The 18530-nt window shown below is 38.8% G+C and overlaps 1 protein-coding gene and 1 pseudogene across 2 annotated transcripts in view; both read right to left on the reverse strand.

The window, feature by feature from the left end:
• Positions 1-18530, reverse strand: part of HSD17B12 (hydroxysteroid 17-beta dehydrogenase 12) — a 169099-nt gene that overhangs the window by 121566 nt on the left and 29003 nt on the right. The window lies entirely within an intron of this gene.
• LOC108581917 lies at positions 10058-11692 on the reverse strand (annotated as a pseudogene).

Consider the following 18530-nt stretch of genomic DNA (forward strand, 5'->3'; position numbering starts at 1 on the left):
TCTAAAGTTATAGTTGTGCTGTTACTGACCTACTCACATACTTTGCAATTAATTAATTAAAAAATTAATACCATCTGCTATTTAGCATTTTGAAAACACCTTCAATCCATCACAAGATTAGGACACTACTAAACATATAAACTTAGTATCTTATTAAATTCTATTAGATGTACAATAGTCCTCGTTTTACTTAAATTGTCATTGATCTTTAAGATAAAAGGACATCTGAAACAATTCTTTAAATGTCGTAACTTTCTATGCCATTTGCTGGCCCTTGCTAACTTACTACTCTATTGTCTTTCCCTTTTAGTTTGTCAGAATGAACAAGATCTTTAAGATGCTGCTATGTGGCAGCACTGTTTACAATACCAACATTGCAACCATAAGGGGCCACTAAATACATTATAATATGTAATTATAGAGCATATATAGCACATATAATAGCATATAGATATAGTATATAATTGTGGTGCATACTAATCTTTTATACCCATATCTGTATCTATATTATATAGCATATCTATATTACATATTATAGCATATCAATACAACAGAACACAATACAGTTATCAAAAATTATGGCACAAAAGAAGGGTGACTGGCAGTGAACACTGTCTATGATACACAGCCCAGTGAAGAAACAATGGATTATTTTTAAAATTAACAAAAATTAACTATTTTTGTTTTAACAATGTTTATTTCTCCAGAAGATCTTTAATTGAAATTTCTAAGGATCATCACCTAATGATGAGTCAAAAGAAGCTTACCAATAATCTAGTTCATAAATAATCCGATTCCCAGATACAGTGGGAGGAGTAACAAGTACAGTAGCCATTTTTTGTATTGGGAAAAAAATGTAAAGAATCTAAAAGAGCCACAGACCAAAAAGTTGATGGTAGTTACCTCTAGGTAGAGGAATATAAGTAATTTTTCTTTTCTTTTCTTTACTTAGCTGAATTTTCTAATTTTTCTATAAGTAAATATATTTCTTGTATAATGTTTTTATAGTTTAAAATTCAAATAAAATTATATTCTGTATATTAGTTAAACAGAATTGGGCCGGGTCCGATGGCTCATGCCTATAATCCCAGCACTTTGGGAGGCCGAGGTGGGCGAATCACCTGAGGTCAGGAGTTTGAGACCAGAACGGCCAACATGGTGAAACCCCGTCTCTACTAAGAATACAAAAATTAACTGGGCGTTGTTGCAGGCATCTGTAATCCCAGCTACTTGGGAGGCTGAGGCAGGAGAATTGCTGAACCTAGGAGGCGGAGGTTGCAGTGAGTGGAGACTGTGCCACTGCACTCCAGCCTGAGCGACAGAGTGAGATTCAGTCTCAAAAAAAAACAAAAAACAAAAAAAAAAAAACAGAGTTACACTATGCAAGCCCCCATGTGGTTACTGCCACAATTGAGATGTCTGCTTAATTCAGTTAGCATGTAAAGCCTAGGACAGAAAAACACATAAACTCAAGTTTTCTAGAAATGAAACAAACAAAAAAGGACCAAACCTACTCTACCACCTCGGGAGAAAGGGGAGGCCACTGCCCACTATACATTACTGGCATAGTTCATCTCTCCCAACCTGAGATCAAGAAGTACACTGGCAAAGCAGAGGAAAAAAGCTCTGATTAAAAACCAAAATGGATTAAAGGGTAGAAAGAGGGTGCATTATTGTGTTTTTTTTCCTACTGCTTTACCATAACACCAAGTACTTGGAGAAGGAGAGTTGTAAAACTCAGCATTAAGAGATGGTGGTTTGTCCTATGATGGGAATTTATATCAACAAAATGCCTTATAAGCCAGGTAGGGTGGTGTGTGCCTATAATCCCAGCTACTCAGGAGGCTGAGGCAGGAAGATCAGTTGAGACCAGGAATTCAAGACCAGCCTGAGCAATACAGCAAGACTCTATTTAAAAAAAAAAAAAAAAAAAAAGCCTTATATTCATGAGTTATTTTTTAGCATGCTCAAGATTCAAACAGAATCAAAGTTCATACAAAGTTCCCTCTAAACTGGGACTTCCCTGAAACCTTCTAAACTCAAGATTTTATTTAAATATAACACAGCCACCTTTGGTTAGTTAGCTGATCCCAATAACATAAGAGTAGCTTGGGAAACACCTAATGAAAATCACAAGGACTGCTGTAATATTTTACATAGAATATTGTCTGATGGAATCTAACATTCCTTCTGACAAGGGCTACTCAGTCTAACAGCACCAGCAAGGCCACATTCAGTTTCAGGAGGCCTCTTGGCCTGTGATGCCTCAGTCCTTTCTATCATATGCTATCTGACTATATAATTGTCTCCTTCACTGAAAATGAGCATAATGTTGTACCATGACTGAATCCTTAATATAAAGTGTATTTAAGTAAGTTCACCCTTTATGTGATAACTCTGGTCTCACATTTATACTACATAAATAAAATATATTCTTTGAATTCTTACCTAAAGCAAACTTTCCCAATTAACGGAAGCCTTCAAAATTTTTTTAGAATGCAAGTACTCTCCATGTCCCCCTGGCCTCCACTTTGGTTATTTTTATAAATTTATATTTTCTTACACCACGTTTTAAGAGTGGACCATACTTGTATTTTGACAGGGCTGGCAGCTTCTAATTAGAGATAGAATGTGTACATGAATACAGACAGAAATTTTAATAGGCAGCACATATCATAATATTTGTTCTATAAGAGCTATTTAGACACAACCTAAATGTGCTTGAGAATTTGGTCCATTTGAAAGCTCATGTTGAAATTGGAAAATTCTTCTTTCATTTAAGAGATAACCAAGTAAAGAAACAAACAACAAAAGACACTCTCCTTATGAGAAAAGGATTCTAATGGTCCCTGCTGGGTAAGATATCTGCATGATGCTTAGCATCGGAAAGCCTGTCTCTGAAATATGATAAAGCTCTGGACCTAATCTCATCTAATGGTAAAATTCTGCCAGGGTTGTGGAAATTGTGGGTAACTGTGTTTAGATGAGCCATCTCAAGCCCTTACTAACGCTCTCAATTTCTCCTTTCTTCCTTTGCTCGGGCTTTAGGGGTTCAACCTACTTATATTCCCTGACCATTTCCTCACCCACTCTATCCCCTGGACTATGGAATGAGAGGCTCTCTCTCCAGCTACTTCTTCTCTTATTGTCCTTAGAGACAAATAAACCTGGCCAAGTTACCAAACTATCTAAATTTACTTATCTGTAAAATGAGAATAGTATTAGTACTTAACTCGGAGATTAGGATATGAATACCAAATCCTTAGACTAGTGTGATACATAATTAGCATTATGTAAGCGTCAGCCCATATGCTTTTATTATCGTTAGTGTTAAGTATTTAGAACAACGTTTGATTTATAAGCACTACTACATATTACTATCACTATTAAGTACTTGATTGTTAACTGTTACATAAAGTGAAAATAACATGAAATTTTTTACTTTAGAAATCTTAGAAAAATCTTGCATTCATGGCTCCTGACTACTTGATGACCAACAAAGCACTGTTGCCAAAACTGCATTTTGAGATGGCTCAAAATGGCTCCTCCATTGTTCTCATATCTGTTCCTCTGTTGTGTCTTTCTCTCACCTAGCCTCATTTATTCAAACTGTTGTTCCCTTATGGCCTAACTTAAATGGGCCCTCCTTCACAAAGCTTTCTATGAAGCCCATCTTCTAACACAGTAATAACTTACTATTTTCATATTACATTGTTTTGTTTGTTTTTGCCTCTCTCCCCAATTAGAATGTAAGCTTCATGAGGACAGGAATAACTGCATTTTGTTAGTGGATGAATCTTTGTGCCTAGAACAGTACCTGGCATATAGATTATTGATAAAAATTGTTGAATAATTAATATTCAATCTGGTCTATGTCAGACTTGTTAGATTAATAAATCCTTATCTGTTTAAGCCACCATAGTTGTTATTCTGTTACTTACAGCTGAAGACATTCCTGATATTAAAGCATTATAGAATATGCACAGAATATTTATTATCCCCATCATTGTTATTCCTGTTATTATTAATTAACCAGCATTTATTATGTGCTTACCATGTGCTAGGCATGATGTTCAGTATTTTTAGCAGCTTGTTAAATAAGCATCATCTTTTTTAACCTTTACAGTAATTTCTGAGGTACATACCAATTTTACAGATGAAGAAACTGAGGCTCAGAAAAGCTGAACAGTTTGCTCACGGTAACAAAACTAGGAAATGACTAGCATCAACTATAAACGCAAATTTCTGGCTCCAGTACCTATACTCTTACCTAGTATGCTGTACTGCCATGTCTGTGAAATATACACAGAAGTATTTTCCTCTTAAAATAACTATAAGCTCTACAAGTCAGAAGTCCTATTCTCCAAGCCATGGTATCCACCAAGGCAATTAATATTTTGGGCCCTCAAGTAACTACTCAGTAAATATTTGTTGCAGAGATAGACAAGTGAATACCAATCCTGCTCTGGGAATCTGAGTTTTTATAAAAATAAGACATGAATATACACTGTTTAAAAATTAATTTACTGTATTCACAAGTATGTGCCCCTAGTTTCTCTTGATTGCAGGAATTTTTCCTTCTGTTTTGGTTATATTTGTCACTCAGGCATCTGGAATCAAAACATCACCTCTGCTATGGTCTGAATGTTTGTGTTCCCCCAAAATTCATAGTTGAAACCCTAACCTGCAAGGTGATGGTACTAGGAGGGGGCATTTGTGGATAGTTGGGTCACGAGGACAGAGCCCTCATGAATGGGATCAGTCCTCTTTTGGAGGTCTGAGAGAGCTCATTTGCTCCGTCTGCTATGGTAGGACACAGTGAGAAAGTACCATTTGTGAACCAGGAAACAGTCCCTCACCATATACCAAATTTTCCAGGACCTTGATCTTGGACTTCACGGTCTTCAGAACTGTAAGAAATAAATTTCTGTGGTTTATAAGCCACCTGGTTTACGGCATTTTGTTTTAGCAGCCCAAACAGGCTAAAACAGTCTCCTAACAAATTAAATAACTGGTGCTCTATGTATTTAAAGATAATGGTGGATTTATTTTCAATACATGGCTTTCTGCCACATATGGTAACCTCTAGGCCCTTAGGCAGCTATTTTTTTATGCAAAATATTTTATGCCAGTCCCCTGTTGGGCAAGACAAGTAAATAAATGAAAACACACACACACACACACACACACAGCATACACATACATATGTAAAAACATATATGGAGAAGGCAGTCAAAAACTGACTGGATCCATGAAGAGAATCCCCAACGCATGCATTTCTCTTTTCCTTGTCTTCAGCTTGGTGATCTATAACAGCTTCCCATATCAGCCAGTAAGCAGAGATGTGTAAGCAGATGCAGATAGATGAATGAACTGGGTGATGCTGAAAATCTGTGAATTGAAGCATCTAATACATGAATTGAAATAAAAAAAAAAAAATTCTCTTCCTCCAAATAGTTGTATGAACAAATCAAAAGGAAAAGAAGAGTTGGAGGGAAAATGAGACAAAGAACAAAATCTGGTCTATGTGACACATTTATAAAACTGATGGCCTGTCAGCAAGACACTGATGAATATTTTTGCAGGATAAAAATGGCAACGCAGGTCTAAAAATAAACCACTGCTCTGCAGACCTGTCTGGTTCAGCTACACCACTGGAATATAAACATCCTCACTCGTACATTTTGACTCAAGGTTTCACAAAGAAGGAAAAACTGAACGTTTTGTTAGTAAGACAAGAAATTTTACATGGTTATAAATCAGTTATGTTCTCTACATAATATACACTGAATTTAAGTATAATGATTTTCATTTTCTAAACAAGTAAAATAAATGGTAATGACAATATGCCACTAACTAACCTTTTATAAAAGACTATTTCCTTCCAACCCAATTATAATAAAATAAAATAAATATAAAATAAAATTATAAATTATTTCTAATTTGACGTGAATGGCAGATCTAGTCAAAATGCTATCTCAAATGGCTCTTGAAAAGGGGTGAAAACTCTATTATCTCATCTTGCATCCGAATTTACAATAAAAGTTACTACCTAAAATGCAAAAGTGAATTTACTATCCTTTACAAGTAGCACTGTAATTCATCAAGTCTATTCACCTTATTCAATCTTGCCTTATGTTACGATCTTGGTCTTAAATAGTGATTTCAATTCTAAGAGTTACAAACCTCTGGAAGATTCTCCCAGAACATTCGGATGACTATCATGCCACCTTTTTTTAATAGTAAAACTGAATTAATTCCCCATAACAATAAAATGTGAATAATAAATTACACTTGATCCTTTATGACCACACTGAATTGGAATAAATAGAAAATTAAAAATGACCATCCTGCTTCTACCCGTGGCCACTAGTCTATTCACAGCACAGCAGCCAGGGCATCTTTGCAAAAAGTAAATGACATCACATCACTACCCCTGTTCAATTCCTTCAGTGAGTTCCCATTACTCAAAATAGCACACCACCATGGCAGGCTAATTCTTAATTTTTTTTTTTTCTTGTTGCCCAGGCTGGAGTGCAATGGCGCGGTCTCAGCTCACTGTAGCCTCTGCCTCCCGGGTTCAAGCAAGTCTCCTGCCTCAGCCTTCCAAGTAGCTGGGATTACAGGCGCCTGCCACCACTCCTAGCTAGTATTTTTGTATTTTTAGTAGAGATGGGGTTTCACCATTTTGGCCAGGCTGGTCTCTAACTCCTGGCCTCAAGTGATTGGCCCATCTTGGCCTCACAAAGTGCTGGGATTACAGGCGTGAGCCACCGCACCTGGCCAATTCTTAAATTTTTTGTAGAGACAAGAGCTCACTGTGTTGGCCAGGCTGGTCTTGAATCCCTGGCCTAAAGCAATCCTTCCACTTCAGCCTCCCGATGTGCTGAGATTATAGGTGTGAGCCACAGTGCCTAGTCTCACTGCCTAATTCTTGACAGCAGATAGCTACACATTAAAATATAAATACATCCTCCAATATACATCTGTATACTTCCTCCATTGCAGCTGGTTTGCCATCCAAGTAATGGCAAAGTCTTCTAATGGAGAGAAACAAACAAACAAACAAAAAAAACATATAAAGAGCTGTAAGATAAAAATAATTTCATTTTAGGAATTTTCATTTTCAACCTTATTTTTGTAGTAGGGTCACAAAGTTAAGAGAAAACTCTCAATTCCCACTTCGAGCTTGCTCCTCTGTCAGAACTCCCCATGGGACTACCCATTTATTCAGTTGCTCAAGCCAAAAGCCTCAAAGTTGGCTTTGATTCCTCCCATTCCCATATCCCATATCCAATCCTCCATAAGACCTGTCTACTCTCTCTAACACATACCACGTATTACCACTTCTCACTCCTAAAAGTACCATGCCCTGGTTCATTTATACTTCCCCTAGATGACTGCAAGCCTCCTTAACAACATCCTACTTCCACCTTTTGCCACTAGTCTATTTACCACACAGCAGCTACAGACATCTTTGCAAAAAGTAACTGACGTCACATCCTTAGCCCTGTTTAATTGCTTCAATGACTTCCCATTACTCAGAACAAGATCTCAAGGTTTTTTTATGTCCTACAGGATCTTTCATGACCTCATTCATGCCCCTCTTCTACTACCATTTTCTCCTCTTATACTCTCGGCTTTGCCTTTCCTCAAACACCCCAAGCCCAGGTCCACCCATGGGTCATTTCACTTGCTTTTTCCTCTGCCTGGAACATTCTTTTTGGTTTTTGAGATGGAGTCTCGCTCTGTCACCCAGGCTGGAGTGCAGTGGTGCGATCTTGGCTCACTGCAACCTCTGCCTCCCAGGTTCAAGCAATTCTCCTGGCTTAGCCTCCCGAGTAGCTGGGACTATAGGCATGTGCCACCATGCCCAGCTAATGTTTTTGTATTTTTAGTAGAGATGGGGTTTCACCATGTTAGCCAGGATGGTCTCGATCTCCTGACCTCGTGATCTGCCCACCTCGGCCTCCAAACATGCTGGGATTACAGGCATCAGCCACCACGCTCAGAATGCCTGGAACACTCTTACCCCATGTTTGGCTCCTTCTCACACTAAGGCCACTCAATGTCATGTCTTCAGAGAGGCCTTCCTGACCACCCTAACTAAAATATCCCCATCCCAACCACCCATTTACTAGTTACTTTCTATCCCAGATTCTTGCTTTATTCCACTTCCTTGTGCAATTACATTATTTATCTCGTATTATTGTCCATCTTCTCCTACTTGAATGTAAGCTCTATGACTGTCTTGCTCATCACCATATTCCCTTAAAAAGCTAACATATAAATTAATAATCTACAGCAGCAAAAACTGCAAACTCAAATACCTATAGGAGCCAGGAGGTCATGAAAGTGAGTAAATCAGGCAATTTCCAGCTAATATGGAAATGAAGGCCCAACACAAAAACAGCTTGCTATTTTTCAAGAGAGACCTGATATACAACCTTCTAGATAAAATTTTCCAATTGTTTGATGATAAATTATGTTTTGTTTTGTTTTGTTTTCATTAAAACTCTACCCGACTGGGCGCGGTGGCTCAAGCCTGTAATCCCAGCACTTTGGGAGGCCGAGACGGGCGGATCACGAGGTCAGGAGATCGAGACCCTCCTGGCTAACACGGTGAAACCTCGTCTCTACTAAAAAATACAAAAAACTAGCCGGGCGAGGTGGCGGGCGCCTGTAGTCCCAGCTACTCGGGAGACTGAGGCAGGAGAATGGCATAAACCCGGGAGGCGGAGCTTGCAGTGAGCTGAGATCCGGCCACTGCACTCCAGCCTGGGTGACACAGCGAGACTCCGTCTCAAAAAAAAAAAAAAAAAAAAACTCTACCCAAGCCAAATATACCACATCTGTGAGCCAGATACATACACAGGCTACCACTTGTTAACTTCTCACCTATAGTAAATCTTCCAAGTTTAAACTTACTAGGTGCAATAGATTATTCTAAAGATGACTGTTAAGTCATTCCATTCCACATGCTCTTTTGCAATGTGAATTTGCCATTCCTCCCATCAAGAGATGGAATCTATTTTCCCTTCCTTGGATATGTGACTTGCTTTGACCGACTTGCTTAAGGGAAGTGTCAAACAACCTAAAATATGCAGCATTGGTTTTGGGACCTGATGGCAGGCAGAGGCTGAAAAAGTAGAAAGTCAGTTGTTAGCAAAGGCCAAGAAGAGCCATGAGAAAATTGCTATTAGATACAGGACAGACAGTGACTCATGTTACATAGTGGTGGAATGTTTGGCAAGACTGTTGTCTGCAATAATATTTACCTAATTTAATAATTACATAAGATAGAATATTTACCTAATTAACTTATCGACTGGCTAAAGATATTTCCAGGTAGAACACTGAAAGTAAGTGCCAATTGGCTTCTTTTAGCTGCATATGATAAAGTACGGGGAAGAGAGAAATAAACTAAAGAAGGACCTGTTTAATTTTTAAGCAGAATTTAGAGGAAGTAAAGAGGGCCCAAAACAGTCTCTACAACTGGCAAAAGATTTGGAATTTAAAAATGGTCTCTGGGGAGATATCAAATCAGAGGTTTGTCCATAAGATCTTTTGCTGAGACCTTGAAAATATAGACCCTTCTCATCTATACAAAGGAACTTCTAAGAATCTTAATGACCTTTTCTTCAATAGACAGATCCAAAGTAAAGACAGTTCTGTCCTGGAAAGGGATTATGATTGTGGCTTTTGGGACATAGAATCAATCCCTAACAACATTCATAGAAAACTCTCAAAGTTTTAAAGAAAGCTATAGTACTAAAAGTACCACCAGTTTGGACTAAAAGAGGAAGAAACAGTTCAAAATGGGAGAAATAAAATATCTGTGGGTTCCCAACTTCACATAGGTAAGAAGCAAGTTGAAAAGCTACTCAGCTACAAATATGACCTATTTCTTATGAAAAAGAAAAAAGGAGGAGAAAGCCAAGAGCCCAAAGGGTAGAGTTAATAGTCTTACAAAACAATGTACTAGGGAACAACTCTCAAGGACCAGAACTGGACACTATTCAAGGGGTGTGTGTGTGTGTGTGTGTGTGTGTATATATTTTTTTTTTGGAAGTCCTTGTCCTTTATTGGGCAAGGAGTGAGGGAAGCAGACAGACCGGTTGGACGTAGTAGGTGGGTATATAAGGACAAAATGCTTCCTGAAAGCCAGCCAACCCACACTCCCCGAAATGGAGGCTAATACCCTTCAAACTCTGGGCATTGGTTGTCTTCCAGGGATAAAAGATGGGGCTCTTGTAAAGCTTCTTGTTACCCTCAACCATGGAGGCAGGTTCTGAGTTCTGGTTTTCCTACAACACTAACTCTAGTCACATAGATCTCTGGAGTGATCAAACACAGTGGAGTGGCAAGGTGAATGTTCCAAAAGGATAAGTAAAACAGGAGTCTTGACCAAGCCCTGTCACAATGTCAATGCCTGTGTATGGCCTCCCAGCCCAACCAGAAATTGACAGAGGCATGTATATGGTGAAAAGATATACATATATTTAGAATTAGCCAGCTAGACTCCATTTAGATGATCCCAGTTTTGTTGGCAACATCCACAGCACTGTAATCAGGAGCCAGTCCAACATATGCCTTCTTCTCTCCATCAGGCTGAATCAGGGTGTTGACCTTGGCCACATCCATGTCATAGAGCTTCTTCACAGCCTGTTTGATCTGGTGCTTGTTGGCTTTAACATCCACAATGAACACAAGCGTGTTGTTGTCGTCTATCTTCTCCATGGCAGACTCAGTGGTCAGCGGAAACTTGATGATAGCAGAGTGGTCAAGCTTGTTTCTCCCGGGGGCGCTCTTCCGAAGACACGTGAGCTGCCTTCGGAGTCGCGGTGTCTTGGGCCGCCGGAAGGTGGGTGTCTTGGGCCGCCGGAAGGGGCCGCCGGAAGGTGGGTGCGGGTCTTCTTTTTTTTTGTGGCTGTGAACACCTTTCAACACTGCCTTTTTGGCTTAGCCTTCGCTTTGGCTTCGGCTTTATGAGGGGCAGGAGCTTCCTTCTTTGCTTTCGGCGCCATCTTGTGAAAAGGCTATTCAAGGTATATTTTTGATACATGGGGTAAGAGACTTAGTAACATGTGCTCAGATGAATTTCAAAATTGCTATGGAACAGTGCTTCCAATTCTTCCTCTTTTTAAATGGGAGCGACTACTACAGTTTTCTTGCCCCTGTCTCACCACTGTATGTTGGATGGGGGATGTGAGACAGAGGCAGGAAACTTATCTTTTCATTCACAGATTTCTACATCTAACGAAGCTGTACTGGAGCAGCTGTGCCTAAGAAATCTCATACGCATCTGGACTTTAGTTAGATGAAAAGATACTGGACTCCAGGTCGATGCCATAATGAGATAAGACTTCTAAGAGAGGAGTAGGTATATTCTGCATGTGGAAGAAATGTGAATTGTTATGTTCAGAGGGCAGACTGTAGCAGACTATTTCCAAAGATAGCTACAACAATACCTTCTATCTCATGCCACTTTGCTATAGGAACTTGACATTCTCCCATCAAAAGGTAGAATATTTTCCCTTCCACTTAAATCTGAGCTGGTCCTGTGGCTTGCTTTGACCAACATAATTTGGTAGAACTGGCTGGGTGCAGTGGCTCATGCCTGTAATCCCAACACTTCGGGAGGCCAAGGTGGGCGGATTGCTTGAAGCCAGGAGTTTCAGACCAACCTGAGCAACACGGCGAAATTCCATCTCTACTTAAAATACAAAAATGAGCTGGGTGTGGTGGCACATGCCTATAATCCCAGCTTCTTGGGAGGCTGAGGTATGAGAATTGCTTAAACCCAGGAAGCAGAGGTTGCAGTGAGCCAACATGGTGCCATTGCACTCCAGCCTGGAGGACAGAGCAAGACTCTGTCTCGGAAAAAAAAAAAAAAAAAGAATGTGGCAGAACTGACAGTGTATGACTTTCAGATCAAGGGCTTAAGATATCTTACAACTTCTGTTTTCACCTTGGAACAATCTCAGTACCATGTAAGGAAGCTCAACCTAGTCTAGTGAATAATGAGAGATCACATGGAAGAAAACTGAGGCTTCCTAGGTAACAACTAGTATCAAGGTCCCAGACATGGAGGTGAGGCCATCATGAACCCTCTACCCCAGCCAGTACCATGTGGAATAGAAAAAGGTTGTCTCCAATAAGCCCTGCCTAAACTCCAGATCCACAAAATCATAAGCAATAATTTTTTTTTAATCACTAAGTTTTAGGATAGTTCGTTATATAGCAGTATGTATCTAAGACACTGGAGAAAAGGCTAATCTGAATAATGGAAATGTGTGAATTCTTGAATTTTTAAAAAACACATTTCTAATATGGTGTAAGCATTCACAGTGACTTTTAGGATAACAGCCTAGGATTCATTCTTTCATACACCAAATATTTACTGAGCTTCTAATATATGTCAGGTACTGTTCTAGGCCCTGGGAAAACAGTGAATTAAAGTCCTTATGGAATTGATATTCCAGTAAGAGGAACAAAAACAGGCCTCTAAGGATCTGCTTTAATAAGTAACATGATTTCTTATTAGCACATCAATATTGTAAGTTAGTGTTTGCCAAATAACTAAATCTAGTCTTAACTTTCTCCTTGAAATCATTACTTGGATGCTTTATCACTGTACCAGGAGCTATTTTTAGCCCAGCCTTCCTTCAGACTGAGCTAGGAAAAAAGCAAGGTCAAAATGATATAAGACCACTAGCAAATTTTGTGCACCTGAATATTCAGGTACCTTCTATGTACTAAATTTATTCTGATTTAGAACACTAGCACTTTCTCACCTTTACTCCTGACATATCCTCTTCTGGGGCACCCTTCCCCTGCCTCCTTCACCTGGGAAACTCCTGACTCCCTCAGGTCTCACCACCATGCCAGATATTCCTCTTTCTTCTTCCACTGCATCCTATGCATATGTATATATATAATCTTATTGAGTACAGTATAATTTATTGTTTCTTTGTTTAACTGTCCCAACTAGATTGTTAATTCCTCCAGGGGAGGAACTGTTCTTTCATTCCTAACATAGAAATCTACATGAATAGTAAGGTGATCAATAAGTGTTTGCGAAATGAATGAGCCTTAAAACCTTGATTAAATCATCGTTCTCTTGTCTGTAGAATGGGGCTAATATTCCAAGGAGAAGATGAAATTGCAACTGCCTGGCAAATTATAAAGCATTACTCAAGTATTTTATCATTATTTACCAGACATAAGCACAAATTGCCTCTTTATAATACCCAAATTTATCCTCAAAGTAGGAAGACTTGCTATACTTAAGGACACAGAAAAGCATACCAACTTTCAAATAAAATTTGTATGCAGTAGATATAAGTTCTGGTTTGTGGTTGCTCTTGTTTTGTTTTCATCAGTCCCTCCATTTTGCAATCACCTGTTGTATGCTATCTGCATTTTAACTCAAAAGCACAGAAGAAAACCTTCAGGGTTTGAGACACATCCAAAGGGCAAATGCAATTTAATCTATGGGTTTGTTAAAAAGTCAGAGGATTTTTAAAATTAAGTTAAGTTTCAGGTTTAACCTAAACTTAACTTAACTTTCAGAACACAATTCCTCTTCTTTTCACATATATGTGGCTATTTGAAAACAAGGTGCTTGCATGTTATAGTATCTCAGGCAGGATTATAGAAGTTCAAAGGACTAAACAGATACACATATGCACCATCAGAGTCATGATTCAATCCCCGATACTTCTATCACCTAGCAGGAGGACGTAAAATCAATGCAGTCCAACATGGTAGCCACTAGATACATGTTGCTATTAATTTAATTTTTAATTAAAATGAAACAAAATTAAAAATTCAGTTCATCAGTCACACTGGCCACATTTCAAGCTCTCAATAGCTGGTGACTACCAAATTGTACAGTGTAGATACAGAGTATTTCCATTATCATAAAAAGTTCTGCTGGATAACAGTGCCTTCAATGAGTAAAACATAGGTTTCATATCAAATTACTGAGATAATTTTTCTAATATGATTTCTAATATGATTCTTTGCCTGCAGTAATGAAAACAGTGTGATATTTCTGAAGAAATGTTAAACAAAGGGGTAGTCTGGAAAGACATCAGTTTTTCAAAGGCTGACATCATGTGAAAGTTTACATTAACATTCATTCTTTGAAGTGACTAATACTCCAATTAAGGATAATTCACTTTGTTTATCAAAGTTTTCTCACTATAATACAGACCATTTGTTAACGCGGTGAACTCAAAATCTGAGAGGTCTCAGTCAATTTAGAAAATTAATTTTGCCAAAGTTAAGGACGCACCCGTGAGACAGCCTCAGAAGCTGTACCCCCAAATAGTCGGGGTACAGCTTGCTTTTATACATCTTAGGGAAGACATATACACCAATCAGTACATGTAAGATTTACATTGGTTAGATCTGGAAGGATAGGACAACTCAGTGTGGGCGAGGGGCTTCTAGGTCATAGTTAGATTTAAACATATTGTGATCGGCAATTGGTTGAAAGAGTTATTATCAGTAGAAAAAAATGTCTGGATTAAGATAAGGGGTTGTGGAGACCAGGGTTTTTTGGTTGTTTTTTTTTTAATTTTTTGAGACGGAGTCTCACTGTGTCGCCAGGCTGGAATGCAGTGGCACCATCTCAGCTCACTGCAACCTCTGCCTCCTGGGTTCAAGCAATTCTCCTGCCTCAGCCTCCTGAGTAGCTGGGACTACAGGTGCACGCCACCACGCCCAGCTAATTTTTGTATTTTTAGTAGAGACGGGGTTTCACCGTGTTGGCCAGGATGGTCTTGAGCTCCTGACCTCGTGATCTGTCTGCCTCAGCCTCCCAAAGTGCTGGGATTAGAGGCATGAGCCACCGAGCCAGGCCGAGACCAAGGTTTTATCATACAGATGAAGCCTCCAAGTAGCAGACTTCAGAGAAAATAGATTGTAAATGTTTCTTATCAGACTTAAGGTCTGTGTTGATGTTAATGCTGGAGGGTTTTAATGAGGCATGTCCAACCCCTACTTCATGGCCTGAGTCAGTCTTTCAGGTTAAATTTTAGAATGCCCTTGCTAATGAGGAAGTCCATTCAGATGGCTGCAGGGGGCTGGGGGCCTTTCAAATTTTATTTTTGCTTTACAATGTATGTCTTTATCATCACCATCTTTGAAGTTTGGGTTAAGACAGCAATTTTCTAAAAGCTTTCCCATTTGAAAAGTCTGAAAATTTTCTTCAAATTAATACATCACACTGTAAGCCAGGCATGGTGGCTCATGCCTGTAATCCTAGCACTTTGGGAGGCTAAGGTGTGCAAATCACTTGTGCCCAGGAGTTTGAGACCAGCCTGGGCAACAAGGCAAAAACCCAGCTCTACTAAAAATGCAAAAATTAGTCAGGTGTGGTAGTACACATGTGTAGCCACAGCTATTTGGGAGGCTGAGGTGGGAGAATCACTTAAGCCCGGGAGGTTGATGCTACAGTAAGCCGTGATCATACCACTGCACTCCAGCCTGGGCAACAGAGCAAGATCCTGTCTCAAAAAAAAAAAAAAAAACAACCAACCAAACAAACAAAAAAACACATTATAGTTTTTAAAGTACTCTATCTGCTAAAAATATAGGAAGCATACATTATTCTAATACCTGAATGTTAGTTCTGTAAAACCTAACTTTAGAATGTGCTTTTTGAATAGCTTCTTTCTAAAGATAAAATAAATATCTGTGCAAACGTAACTAAATTTATAAAATGATACACTCATCCAGTACTAAGATTTATATTTATATGCATGAAGTAGGTTCTTTTCTTTTGAAATATTAAACAAGCTTTCAAAAGCATGATTTAAAGGTAGTTTACAGAAATCCCACAAATTCAACAAAATTTTCAAAGAGTTTCTAAGAACAATGGTAAATTATTTATCTTCTTTAAAAAGAATGACAACTAGTCCGGTGGCTCATGCCTGTAATCCCAGCACTTTGGGAGGCTAAGGTGGGTTGATCACTTGAGGTCAGGAGTTCAAGACCAGGCTGGCCAACACAGTGAAATCCTGTCTCTACTAAAAATACAAAAATTAGCCAGGCATGGTGGCACATGCAACTGTAGCCCTACCTATTCGTGAGGCTGAGGCAGGAGAATCACTTGAACCCAAGAGGCGGAGGTTGCAGGGAGCTGAGATCGTGCCATTGCACTCAAGTCTGGGCAACAGAGCAAGACGGTCTCAAATAAAAAACAAAAAACAAAAAACCCTGACAACTAAGTATTTTTGCTCTAGGCTCTCTTGGGAGGGCAAAATATGGTTCATTTCCAAATACTAGATTAAAACCCCAAAGAAACTTCATTTTAATAAAAATCATCTTCAATATAAATCTTTAGGAAGTCTTCAGTGCTCATTAGCACCCTCTAGAGTCAGGTATAGTTCAGAATGAATCAGATCTTAAAACACAATAATTCATTATTTAAAATAAAAATAAAATATAGATGAATTATTTTTAAGGAACTGAAATCGCATATCATTTCCCCTCAAGAATTTCAAAATTGATCGCTAAAAGTTCACATATCCTGCTTTTTCTAAAAGTGAGTTCACTCTGGCAGTGTCTCTGAGATATTTATGTTATTTTGCAAAAGATGTTCAAGTAAAAGATACTACCATTTTGAAAGTCTACCATGCAAGGATCCCTGCTTTAAAACCTATAAGTCAAGTATTTTTATGTCTAATTGTCCCAAATGTGCCTAAATTTTAATAATCACTCTAACTGTAAAAAGGTTTGCAGAAGATATGCTCCATTAAAATAAGATAAAGAAGGAAACATATTTCTTGAGTATGTAGAAAACTTCAAATGACAACTCATTGTAAGGATAGTTGGCTCAGGTTTTTGTAAGAGTTAAGAAACAGAAAGCGTCTGTTTACTGTTTCTCAACTATCACCTGCTATATTCTTTTAGGGAAATGTATCTCCCAATTTCCACCAACATGAAACCATCAAGCCTTCTTTAACATTTTAGCTTCAACTGAGTGATCTAGTTCTCCCTCCCTAGAAGGGCAGAAACACAGGCAGTCTAGCATCCCCTAACCCTGGCTCCATTCCCCAGCCCAGAGTTGCACACGTTCTGAACATGTGCCTCTGTAACTCTCTCAGGTGCTCAGTCACACATAGTCACCATTCACAATGATGAAGCCCAGTGTTCACCAAGAGATCAGTTTCAGCCCAAGCCACAGAGGTCAGGCCAACTCTTTCCCTTTTCTATTCAAAAAAGCGGTGAGTCATCGTCAATTCACAGTTTTCTGAGTGCTTTGAATATACAAGCAGCAGCAAAACATTTCTTGTTTGTATCCACTTAATTTAAGGTTTTCTTTAGTCTGTTCAAAAAATTTTTTAAATTTAAAGTTATTATTTGAGTTCATTCTAGGGGAGAAAAAAAATCCAATTACTCACATCCTATTAGACTTGCCTAATGTTTCAAAAACTGAATACATCCTACCAGAGGGGACAAAAGGCTGAAAAGCATTGCATCAAAGACATTAAGTCAGAGAACTGATAATATATCCTTCTTTGATTCATCAACAAACTCATAAAGAGGAGGACTTATGCATAATAGTCTTGCTCATGGGCCAGGTGCAGTGGCTCACACCTGTAATCCCAGTACTTTGGGAGGCCAAAGCAGGCGGATCACCTGAGGTCAGGAGTTTGAAACCAGCCTGGCCAACATGGCAAAACCCCGTCTCTACTAAAAATACAAAACTTAGCTGGGTGTGGTGGCACGTGCCTGTAATCCCAGCTACTCGGGAGGCTGAGACAGAAGAATCACTTGAACCTGGGAGGCAGAGGTTGCAGTGAGCCAAGATTGCACCACTGCACTCCAGCCTGGGTGACAGAGCGAGACTCTGTCTCGAAAAAAAAAAAAAAAGTCTTGTTTATGAGGGGTGAAAACAACTTCTTTCTTTTATGTAGAAAAAAGCTACGCAGCTTGAACTTTACCTGGCTGTGTTACATCCTCTCCTCTCTGCTCCTTCTTACCTGAGCTATTTCACTGCCCTGTGTTTTCTCCACTGGAGGGCACAGTTAGCTTAAAAAAAAAAAAAGGTGAAATCTCATTTGGTCTGTTGTGTAGTTCCAGAAAAAGCATGGGCGAGAAAGGTTATAGTTGCTATTGGGAATGATGTTTTAGTAATATTTCGGAATTTATCTCTGTTATCCTTGAAAACCATTATAAAAGATAATTACTAATTGGCTAATAGCCAAATATGCTCCAAATATCACTATCTATGAAGTATAAATAAAAGATGAGGTAGAAAACAAGGAAGATAAAATACAATGGTAGAAATGATCCATTTTAGGCACAGAGTAACCTACATACAAATAGAAATTCTCCTTTTCAACAATAGTACACCCAGCTACTGTGGTCCCAGTAAGACATCTCCATGAGAATGTGGTATTGAACCATTCAGTTCTTTTGCAATGATAAAATTCAGATGTTCAGCAAAAATGGGGTTATTCTTATTTTTTGCATAATTATTTTAGAGTTGATCCAATGGGGGATGCAATTCA

Source organism: Papio anubis, chromosome 12 (genome assembly GCF_008728515.1).
Source record: "Papio anubis isolate 15944 chromosome 12, Panubis1.0, whole genome shotgun sequence".
In the NCBI taxonomy this organism is placed as follows: Eukaryota; Metazoa; Chordata; class Mammalia; order Primates; family Cercopithecidae; genus Papio; species Papio anubis.